Source organism: Octodon degus, unplaced genomic scaffold (genome assembly GCF_000260255.1).
Source record: "Octodon degus isolate 3935 unplaced genomic scaffold, OctDeg1.0 scaffold00010, whole genome shotgun sequence".
NCBI classification, from domain to species: Eukaryota; Metazoa; Chordata; class Mammalia; order Rodentia; family Octodontidae; genus Octodon; species Octodon degus.
In genome coordinates this window covers 21,161,442-21,173,755 of record NW_004524586.1, presented here as the reverse complement: position 1 = coordinate 21,173,755, position 12,314 = coordinate 21,161,442, and the positions used below count along the sequence as shown (strand labels likewise).

The 12,314-nt window shown below is 37.6% G+C and overlaps 1 pseudogene; it reads right to left on the bottom strand.

Moving 5' to 3' along the window:
• Positions 1 to 7,800: 7,800 nt before the first annotated feature.
• Positions 7,801 to 8,517, bottom strand: LOC101572599 (annotated as a pseudogene).
• Between the last annotated feature and the right edge of the window lie 3,797 nt (positions 8,518 to 12,314).

The following is a 12,314-nucleotide window of genomic DNA, read 5'->3' as shown; positions in this document are numbered from 1 at the left end:
GTCCTCTGGCTCATTGGAAACTGAAAAATCTACAAAAGCGGCCTTTTTATCACTACATCAGAAACATTCTCATAAGAGAAGTCCATTAAATATGTAATAATATATTATTAATAATTATGAAATGTAAATGCCTCCATGATGTATATGAAATATTTTCATACATTCCTGAAGATATATTCACCGTCATCACAAGCTATTTTCTGCATCTAAAAGATAAGTTCATTGATTTTCTCATCCTCCAATTTTTAAAAAAAGTTTTAGGTATTTAGTACAGGGGTCTTGGTGGGCAGCTCAGTGTGCCCAAGGCGGGGCCAGCGTGGCATGTGGTACCAGGAAATGAACCTGGGTTCTAAATGCCTAGGTGGGCATTTAGACCACTGAGCTATCTCCGGGGCCCCTCCCACTTTAAATGGTGTCACTATTTGTGCTTCAATAGAGGACTGACACTGCTATATAAATGTTACAAAAGAATGAATATTTTCTGAGATGTATCTGCTCTTTTCCCTGGGTACAAGAAAAAAGAAAAGGGCTCCTCCCTTCTGCCCAATCTGCCATGTAGAAGGATGGCAGCTAGGAGAGGAAGCACCCTTAAAGCAGACTGGGACAGTTGGTAGTCAGGTCAGCTAGTTAGGCAGAGCTCCCTTTTGTGATTCCTGAGCCTTCAGTAAAGCCTTACTCAAACATCACATCTCTGTCTCCCCTGCACTGTAACAAGGCACAGGTTATGTCATGATCAGTTCACGTTAAGAAGAGATAGCTTAAGGGAAACTGAGGAGCAAGGATAAAGCAGCGTTGGCAGCCCCACTCAGTGGTATCTTCCATTGACCATAACTGAACAAATGGCCTTTATTTTCTTGGGCTAGAAGTGCATTAGAGCAGGATTTCCTGAAAAGCAGTACTTCTCCCACTTCCCTAAGAATCACTTAACATTTCAAATGCAGTGTTCTGGAACGCTACAGTGAATCAGGATGCTCTGAAGTTTCCCAAGTGTTTCTCATGCTGAGGAAGGCTTAAGCATCACTGTCCCAGTCTGCTTTAAGGGTGCTTCCTCTCTTAGCTGCCATCCTTCTACATGGCAGATTGGGCAGAAGGGAGGAGCCCTTTTCTTTTTTGTTGTACCCCGGGAAAAGAGCAGATACATCTCAGAAAATATACAGGATAGGCTCCTGTAAAGCAGGCTCCTTAGACTCATTCAGGTGATCTGCCAGGTCAAAAACTTTTTATAGTATACTAGGTTAGCATGTTCTCTTTCAGTGTCTCTTGAATGTAGTTTCCTGGTATCCTCGAGGAGCTACATGACATATAACATTGCAACACAGAGAAAGCAGAAGCAGATAAAAATTCCAGCTGTACTCTAAGTTAGGCAGTAAGGATATCTGCAGAAAAAAATACAATGCCACTTTTCTTACTCAATCTTTTTATGTTTTGGAAGTAATATTATTAAGAAATGGGGTCTTCCTGTGTCACTCAAGTTGGCCCAAACATTTTCTGTTAATTTATACAACATTAAGATTTTGTTTGCTTGAGACAGGATCTCAACTACGCAGCTGTGCCTGTCCTTGAACTCACTATGTAGGCCAGGCTGGCCCCAAACTCATAGTGATGCTCCTGCCTCAGCCTCCCAAATGCTGAGATTCTACAAGATATAGTGATTTAATTATGATTCTAAGATAAATAGCTATTTAATATATTTTATGTTAATTGGTATTTGAAAATAAGTATTATTTTCCTTTTTATTAGATTTTTGGAGAAAATGTGATGACTATAGCATCCAGTCATGTTACTTTCCGAACTTGTAATTATTAGAAGTCCTCTCATCAGGAGAGAATTAGGAAAGATTCAACCAAAGGTTCAGCAAATCTGACTTCTTTCTCCTAGTTTTACATGTCAACTCCTAGCTATTATTTTTTTGTATAATTTTCAGTCTCTCAAAAGTCAATGCTTTGATGTTCAACCTGAAGAACTGGGGTGGGGGTGAGGGGGTTAAAAAGAGAACAGCTCTCCAGCATGTATTATCTGATTTTTTTTTTTTTAAAGTTTCTTACATAAAACAGCCATTCTTTTTGGAATGCGATGGAATCTCAGTGTTCTTAAATTTGGATTTCTCCAGTGGCTAGCAATGTGAAGCATTTTTGGCTATCTGTCCTTCTTAATCTGAGAATTTTCTGGGTTTTTTGTTGTTTGTTTACTGTTGTTTTGAGGGGCATTGTACCAGGAATCAAACTCAAGATCTTGTACTTGCTGAACAAGTTCTGTGTGAGAAGTGTCTATTCATTTCCGACACCCATTTTTCTAAATTGGATCTCTATATTCGAAGGGTCTAATTTGTTTGAGTTCTTTACATAGTCTAGCTATTAATCCTTTGCCTGATGAGTAGCTGAATGCATTTTTCTCATTCTGTGGAATGTCCCCTGTTGGTGGTTTCCTTGGCTGTGCAGCTTTTTGGTTGTTTGCTTTGTTTTTCAAGAACAGGCTCTCACTAGGCATTTCAGGCTGGCCTTGAACTTGTAACAATCCTCCTGCCTCACCCTTCTGAGTACCAGGAATTCATTGTACAGCTTTTTAATTTCTGTGATCCCATTTGTTGATTCTTGGTATTATTTCTTGTGCAACCAGGGATCTGTTCAGAAAATCTTCACCTATGCTTTTCTTCAAGAATTTTACCTATTTAGTCATACAAAAATTAAGTGTTTCTGTTTTAATATTCAGACTTTCGATCCATTTTTATTTTAATTGATTGTATGGTAAATGGTATGGATCTAGACTCAATCGTTAGCCATATGGAGAGCCAGTATTCCCAGCGCTATTTGTTAAAGAGACTATCTTTCCTCCAGTGAAAGTAGATGGCCACTGTGTCAAAGATAAATTAGCTAAGTTTGCCTGGAATTGTTTCTGCATCCTCTGTCCTGTTTCATAGATCTACAAGTCTATTTTTTCCTTTTGTTTTGTTTTACAATACTGTGCTGTTTTTATAACTGTAGCTTTGCAGTATAACTTGAAAACCAGAATTGTGATGTCTCCTGTCTTTCTCCTGTTGCCCAGAATTGGTTTTGCTATCTAAGTTTCTTCTGGTTCCATATGAATTTTAGGATTGTTTTCCCTAGTTTTCTTATGAATGCTATTGGTGTTTTGATTTGGATTGTGTTGAATCTATGTAACAGTTTTGGAAGTATAGGCATATTTGAATATATGTTTTAGGGCTGGCTGGCCAAATAGCTCAGTGGATTAAAGTGCCTGCTTCAATCCCCAGGCCTGCCATGCTGGCCCTGCCCCCGGAGCATGCTGAGACAGCAATTGAGACTTGGAGTAGTGGCACATGCCTGTAATCCCAGCACCTGGGAGGCTGTAAACAGCAAAATCACTACGAGTCTGATCTAGTTAGTGAGACCCTGAATACCTTGTAAGCCCTTCCCTAAAAAACAAAAGAAAACAAAATGAATATAAGTGTTTTGCCTATCCAGGAACAAAGGATGTCTTTCCATTTTCTGGTATCCTCTTCACTCTCCTTTTTCAGAGTACTGTAGTTTTCACTTCAGGGGTCTTCCATTTCCTTGGGTAGGTTAATTCCTAAGTATTGCATTTTACTTGATGCAATTGTGAAAGGAACTGTTTCCCTAATGTCTCTCTCAGTAAATTTATAATTGGTGTACAAGGATCTACTGATCTTCAAGTGTTGACTTTGTATTCTGCTATGCTACTAAATTTGGTTATTAATGCTAGGAGTTTTTTTGGTAGCCTTTTTGGGGCCTTCTATATGGATAATCATGTCATCTGCAAATAATGATTTAAATTCTTTTCCTACAAATATCATTTTTATTTTTTTCTCTTGCCTCAATGCTCTAATAGTCAAGAACTATATTGAACAGCAGTGGTGATAGCAAACACCTTTGTCTTGTCCCTGGTTTTAGAGAAGAAACTTTCAGCTTCTGTCCATTTAATACGATGTTGGCTGTCGGTTTGTCATAGGTGGTTTTTGTCAGATTGAGATAAAGACCTTTTATCAGGAATGAAGGTTGGATTGTATCAAACACTTTTTCTGTATCTATCGAGATGATCATGCAATCTTTTTTAACCTAGCGTCTGTTTATGTGGTGTATTGATTTGTGTATCTTGAATCATCCTACATCCTTGAGATGAAGCCAACTTGTGTTTATTTTGATTTGCTGCATTTGATTGGCCAGTATCTTAGCAAGGATTTCTCCATCTATCTTTATTAAAAAGATTGACCTGTAGTTTTCTTTGTTGTTGGATCTTTTTCTGGTTTTGGAATCAGATTAAATGTTTGCTTCCCAGAATGGCTTTGGAATACTACTTCCCTTTTGATTCCATTAAAGAGTTTGAAGAGTGTTGCTGTTAGCTCCTATCTAGAGTTCTTGTAGAATATGGCAATGACTTTGTTGGGACCAGGGCTTTTCTTAGTAGTTTTTCAATTACTTCTTCAGTTTCATTGGCTGATATGGAATTATTCATGGTTTTTATTTCAGATTTGTTTTACCAGTTCATATATATCTAAGAATCTATCCATGACTTCTGAATTTTCTGAATGTCAAAGTAGTTAACACAGATCTTCTGAATTTCAGCAGAATCTATTGTGGTTTCACCTTTTTCACTTCTAAATGGACAGATTTGTGTCTTTTCTTTCCTTGTTCTGGTAAGACTGGTGAAGGGTTTGTCTATTTTGTTTACCTTTCAAAGAGCCAGCTCTTCAATTCCTTATTTGCATTTAGTCTCAGTTTCAAGTATTCATGCTCTAATCTTTATGCTCTCCTTCCTCGTGCTAGCTCTGGGTCTGGCTTTGTTTTGTTTTATAAGGTCCTGAAGTGTATCAAAAGGTTAATTGATTGTACTCTGTTTTTCAGTTGTGGGGATTTACATCTATAAACTTCCCTGCTAAGACTGCTTGTACTTTGTTCCAGAGGCCGAGGTATGTTGGATCAGCATTATTGTTTGATTCTAGGTATGTTCTAAATTTTTAATTTCTTCTAAGACCCAATGGTTATTCCAAAGGATATTATTTAACTTTCATGTGTTTGTATAATTGTGGTTTCTTTTGTCAGATTTCTAGCTTCATCGCACAATGATCTGATAATATACATGATGTAATTTTGATTCTTTTTTGTGTTTACTTCAGCATGATTCAGTGGCTAGTATGTATTCTATTTTGGGAAAAGTCCCATGTGCTATGAATGTATATTCTGTTATTGCTTTAAAAATCTATGAAGTCTATTCATGAAAAGGTTTAGTTCAACTCAGGTATTTTTTGTTGTCTACTTGATCCATTTGTTGCAGCATGGTAATATAACTATATTGACATTTATCTGATTTTTTATGTCTAATAGTATTTACTTTGAATTGGTTGCACTAGAATCTGATTCATAAATGTTTATAATTATCTCTTCCTATTTAATTATTCCCTTAACCAACAGATTGTAAACTTTGCCTGCTCTGACCAGTTTTACCCTTAAATCCTCTCTATCTGAAATGTTATTATTTCCTGTGCATTTTTATTGCATTGAATGGAATATTTTTTAATTTTAGCCTATGAATTTCTTCGGAATAATTTTTTTATAGATAGTATACTGCTGGATTCTTTTTCTTTTTAGTTTCAAAATTTTTCTTTACCAACTTAAGACTGAAATAATAGGTTTGTCCTTACAAGGGTTTATTTTACAATCCGAAATGTAAATTACAATGAATATATACATATTCAAAAGTCCTGGACAAGGCTGGAACACAGGGGACAAATTCCTATAATACTTTATAACTGAGAGTCATTTAAGAATCCTTTTGGCCTAGTACTGTTTCCTTGGGAAACTTGGAGATAGAGAAATTACATTCTTAGAAGTATGTATTTATACCTAGATAGTCTTTACAAAATGATTATTTATACTCTATGACAAAGAATGTGGGATAAGAAATTCTTCTTATTCACTGTATGTTTTTAGTGGTTGTTCTGTGTTTTTCCTTTGTTTTTGTTTTTTCGATTTCCTTGTTGTGGCTTTTCCCAGTAGCTTAGGTTCGCTATTTAGGTTGGTGTCTGTGTATTGCATAGTCTCATGTGCTTGCCTTCTCTTTAGCTTTTGTGGTTGTGTTTTTGTGTATCTGTGCTCATTTTTTCAGTATTTTTTTTTGCTTGGGCTTTTTTGCTTTATTTATACTACTTCAGGCTTCTTACTCAAGAGCTCTTGGCGGGCTTTATTGCCAGGTTTTCTTACCAGGTTTCTTGTTCTATTTTGCGTTGGTGTTTGCTGTACTGTTGTTTTATTCTTTTGCTGGTTTTTTCATCCAGCATGTGAGTCCTAGCATGTGTTTGTTGCTGCTGTCTTTTCCTTGTGTGCTTATCGTGTTTTTTTTTTTCTGTTTTTTTTGGTTTGTGGATTTTCTGTTTGTTTTGTCTGTTTTTTTTTTCTTACTTTCTGTTCTTAGGTCTTTTTGTCCAATATATTTTGCACTTTTTTCTCTCTTTTCTGTTTTTTATGTTCTGTGTGTTAAGGTTTTTGAGTGAGCTTATTGTCTGGGTTAGGCTTTTTCTAAGCTAAATGTGTCTGGTCTTGTACTTTGATATTGTCTAGTATTGGCCTTTGGAAGTTTCAGTTTTAGGAGTCTGGCATGTGATTTGTTGTCATTTTGGATTGCCTTTTAAGAATTTCTTATCCCACATTCTTTGTCATAGAGTATAAATAATCATTTTGTAAAGACTATCTAGGTATAAATACATACTTCTAAGAATGTAATTTCTCTATCTCCAAGTTTCCCAAGGAAACAGTACTAGGCCAAAAGGATTCTTAAATGACTCTCAGTTATAAAGTATTATAGGAATTTGTCCCCTGTGTTCCAGCCTTGTCCAGGACTTTTGAATATGTATATATTCATTGTAATTTACATTTCGGATTGTAAAATAAACCCTTGTAAGGACAAACCTATTATTTCAGTCTTAAGTTGGTAAAGAAAAATTTTGAAACTAAAAAGAAAAACTTTTTTATTTCTGCAAACAAAATTAAAGACTAAAAGCTGTGTGTAGTGGTGCATTCCTAGAATCTCAGCATTTAGGAGGCTGAGGCAGGAGCATTACCAGAAGTTTGAGGCCAGCCTGAGCTATACAGTGATTTCAAGGCCAGCCTTGACTACACAGCAAGATCCTGTCTCAAAAGAAAACAAAATATTGCAGCATTAACTGTAAATGCTTGCTGTTAAACATAACAGAAAGGTGGCTGCCCAAAAAGACCAAAGGCTGACTCTTTAATGTCCTTTGCTGCTTTTTAAAGCAACAAGTATGGAATATCCTCTGACTAAAATATGTGTATTGGTTAACATGTTTTCTCCTTTTATATCTACAAACCCCATCCCTAATCTCTGCCATTGTCTTTTTAAGCTTAAAAGAAAATGGGCATAGATTATCCACTCTTATTTATGACAAGAGACATATTCTAATAGTCATAAGGCAATGTGTTTACTGATTTTCTCAAACCTGTGAATAGTTCCTAACTCTATTCAACTTGTTGGATGTATCCATGTGCTACCCAAGTCATTAGCTGTCACCCAAATGGACAAGTGACTTCATCATGCCTTAAGTAAGCACTGTACTGTGTGCAGTACACGCTTGTACTTGAGAGAAATAACATTAAGAGAAAAGGCCAGCCTTGCAAACATCAGCTTCTTCTACAGGTGACAATAGTGCTATTTGGTTCTGCTTTAATAGCCACCAAAAATTGACAAAAGGGCTAATGTCACAGCTCCGTGGTGAATGATATGTTCCTGATGAGCCTTCAGTTCACAGATTTTAAACTACTGTTTCCTAATTTACTGTGAAGTGAAGGTGAGAATCATCCAACTGATGTTGACAAAGTAGAACAGGAAAGCAGGATATACAGCAAGGGCTTTGCAGTTTGGAGGCTGGCTATCAGCAAGAAAAGCTATAGAGGCAGCGATAAACCAGGCAAATATCACGACCACCACGAAAAGCCCAACAATGAAGTTTACTGGTCCTGGTTCTGCCAGAAGTACCAGGCAGCAAATCAGCATTGCCACTGTGAAAGAAGGTATACAGTACCCAGCACATGGACGCTCTGGAAGAAAGATATATTTCCTCCAGGAAGTTTTGAGTTGAGGGTGGTGGTGACAGCACCAAACAAGACAATGACAACCATTTCTGCAAACTAAGGCCATCCATCTTTATCACCATCTACGGAGCCTCTCTGCAACATTAATGCAAATGTCAAACAAAGGATGGGGGGGCCCACAAATACCAATCTCTCAAAAGAGTATTACTTTTTCTCGGATACTTTAAGACACGCATGGATTTTTTTTTTCCCAATAGTTTTGAGATCGCATATGATAGTATTCCACAGATTCATTTAATGTGGAGCTGTCAAATTCTCAACTGCAAGATCTCATAGGAATGGTGATTTCTCCTTCTATTAGGATGTCTTGTGAGATACAGATATCTGAAAAGCCTGCAAACAAGGACCTGGGCGGTGCTGTCTCCTGGTCGCCTGGAGACTGCACCGCTTCCGCCATCTTGGCCCTCCTCTCAGGCCATATACTGTTAGATTCTTATTCATTGCTGGGTTGTTTTTTTTTTAAAATTCAATCTATCTATGTCTTTTGATTGGAAAATTGAGGTCATTAGCACTGTGAGATATTAATTAGGTAGTAATTCCTAACACTGTGTTCTTTCTAATCCTGATCCATTTTAGATTACTATTCTTCGTATCATTTAGCAGTTGTTGGATTCTTTTCCCATGGTCTTCTGTTGTTTTTAAGGTATCCCTGAGTGAAAGGTCACCTACATCAGTCCTATCTTCTAGTTCTCACTCTCTGCTCCCTTCTGCTGCCCACATTTTCAGCATAATTTTCTATCTCCTGGATTTTGGTTTGATTCCTTTTCATGGACTCTAATCCTTTACTAAACTGCTCATTAAATTTTGCATCATTCTGTTTGCCTCCATTAGCCACACACTATTGGTGTCTGTAAGTTCGTGTTTTCTCTCTGCCAAAGAGGTTGGTTATACCAGCAAGAACTGGTATTTGTTACTTAAGCTACTCAAATGTTCTTTCTGTGACCTAATGAGCTATGTGTCCCTTAGAGCAAATGTAGGATATTTATTCTTGTCTCTGTGCTACACATCAGGGGGCATCATGAAGTTTGTGGCTGGAATGACTGAGCTGCCTTGCTCATCGTATAAGCTATGGTGTAACACAAAGACTCCCCTTCCAAGAATTAATCCAATGTTACTTTGTCTGAAGAGCTGACATTGGTCACTACAGTGAATTACTTTCTAGCACCTATGGTGATGCTCACTCTGGTCTGGGTAGGGAAAACTGTATGGAAATGATTGCTATCTGCTTTACCGGAGGTAGAAGTGAGCTCAACATGCCTGCGACTTACTATGAGTGGTGTTCTGAGACTTAGATCCTGCGTGTAATCCTTTGAGGCTGTTTCACTGACTCACATGTGGCACCCCAAGTTGCTGATCCTAAAGGGGAAGGAACCTCTTTGCTCGTGCATGTCAGAGAAGAGTTTACCACTGGATAAAGTTCTCAGCTCTCATTTCAGGTCCTCTTCCCAATGTCAAATGTGTTGTCAAGGCAAAAATTGGTTTAATATACTGATGTTTGCTGTGAGTTCCTGAAGACAGAAAGATGCAAGAAATTTCTCTCCTGAAGTGGTAAGCTCAGACAAGAATTTCTCTAAATGGCTCCCTATTACTGCACTTGCAAATATATGCTCGAAGTTTTTCCAGTGCCAGTATGCTGGCTACGCAGAGTGCAAGTCTGTTTACACTGCACTTCTACATGACGGTGAATCTTGAGCCAGCTATGCTGTTTGGGCTGTTTCCCTCTTTTACCTCCACCCCTGTCCTCTGCTGCGCTGTCAAGCAACAGGCCTTACTCTGTATTCCTGTTTAAGTCTCAGTTTTTCCAACTTTCTGTGTGTTCATAATTGAACTAGCATGTTTTTCTACAATCACCTATCACAGAGAGAAGCTGCTCTCAGATGTCTTGATTCTTTATAAAGAGGCAGTTGAGTACTAGCTACACCTAATCCACCATCTTGCCTTCTTTTGAGGCAGTTTTTGTTGACAAATTGGGGGAGGCAGTCTGGTCAGCCTGGTCACCTGATAAATCTAAAAGAACTTCATTTCTGTCACAGTACTTTTGATATATGCCATTTCCTTTTTAATTTTCCTTAGTTTTTAGATGCATTGCCCATTTTTGTTAATTTTTATTTTTATTATTGGGGGAGTAGATATGTGCATATAACGCTTTAGTTCTTTTTACTTCTCCTGCTCCTTAATCTATATGTTCTTGCATGTCACTATTTTACATTATCTCTTAATATACTATTTTATATTCCTTATCAAGTATTCCAAAATCTATGTCACATCTAAAAATGATTCTAATGCTCATCATTTTTTACCAAATTTAACTACAGGTGTCAGAGGCTTTGATTTTTTTCTATTAGTCTGGCTTTCATCTGCCCTACTGTATTTGGGTTTTCCCACAAATTTCTATTAAACTGGGATGCTTTTATAGTTCTCTCTATAATCCCCTGGAGCCCTGTTTAGGGCTGGTCAAATAGTTCAGCAGATTAAATCACCTGCAAGCAGGTGCAGGGGCCAGGGTTTCAATCCCGGAGCCTGCTGTGCCAGCCCTGTCCCTGGGGCATGCTGGGATGGCAACTGAGACTGGGCGTGGTGGCATGCACCTGTAATCCCAGCTCTTGGTAGGCTGTAAACAGGTGGATCACTACCAGTCCGATCTAGAAGTGAGACCCTGAACACCCTGTAGACTCTTCCCTAAAATAAAAAATAAAAAACACTGCAATTAAGCCTCAATGCCAAGGGTTTAGTTTAGAAAACAAAAACCAAAACCCTCTTGAATTAACATCTTTTGTCTCAGAATAAAAACGCAGTCACAATTTGAATGATACAGCTTTTTTTTTTTTTTTTTTGAAAGGTAAGCGCTTAGACGTGGTGCACTTTTGCACAATTAATGTGATCTCTGCTGTTTTGTGCATGCTGAGAACTTGCCAAGCCTTGGCTCATAGTCTGAGAGCAACATGTACGGATCACACCATCTGTTTTCTTATATTGGATTTGATATAATTCAAAGCTGCAAACAGCTGCTCACAAGCATAAGACGATCCAAATAAAGTAAGAAAAGCAATCCCAAGTGCTTTCACTGATTTAAAATTATTTGTCAGACGAAAACTCAAACTTGACCCAGGTCTATCACCATGCACTAAACTAAAGTCAAAATGGATTAAAGATCTAAACATTAAAGCAGAGACACTAAATCTCCTGAAGAGAAAGTGGGAGGAACTCTTGAAGAAATAGGGGTAGGCAAAGAGTTCATGGTCAGAAATCAAATCACACGGGAAACAGGTGAAAGAATTAACAACTGAGACCTGCTCTTACAGAGAAGTTTTTTCATGTCAAAAGAAATTACCAACAAAGTGAAAAGGCAACTCACAAATTTGGAAAAAATCATGACAAATAAGTACACAGACAAAGGTCTGCTCTCTAGAATTTATAAAGAAATAAAGAACACTAGGGCCCCAAAATTTAAAGACCTAATCCAGAAATGGGCACCTGAGATGAACACACACTTCTCAGAGAAAGAAATTAAAGAAGCGAATAAATATATGAAAAAATGCTCCACATCACTAGCCATCTGCGAAATGCAAATTAAAACAACATTGAGATATCATCTCACCCCAGAAAGAATGGCTATCATAAAGAAATCAACCAACAACAAATGTTGGAGAGGCTGTGGGAAAAAAGGAACCCTTCTCCACTGCTGGTGGGAATGCAGACTGGTGCAACTGTTATGGAAATCAGTGTGGAGACTCCTTAAGAAACTAGGACTGAAAATCCCATTCAAGCCAGCTATCTCCCTACTGGAAATTTTCCCGGAGGAACTGAAAACGTCATATCATAGTGATATATGTGTACCTATGTTCATAGCAGCACAATCTGTGATAGCCAAATCTTGGAAACAACCAAGATGCCCATCACATGAGGAATGGTTGAAAAGATTTGGTATTTTTATACAATGGAGTATTATTCAGCTATAAAGAATGATAAACTTGAAGCATACTTAAGTAGATGCCACTTGAAGATATACTCAGAAGTGAAATAAACCAGACCCACATGCGTAAATAGCTTATAGTCTCCCTAGTATAAGAACTCAAAAGAAGAAATACAAATAGAAAGGTAAAACGCAATTAAAAGGAAAACAAGAACTTGAGGATTGGACAATGAGAGGGCAAGGAGAAAAGCTAGGAAACATGACAGGGGCAAAGCCATACA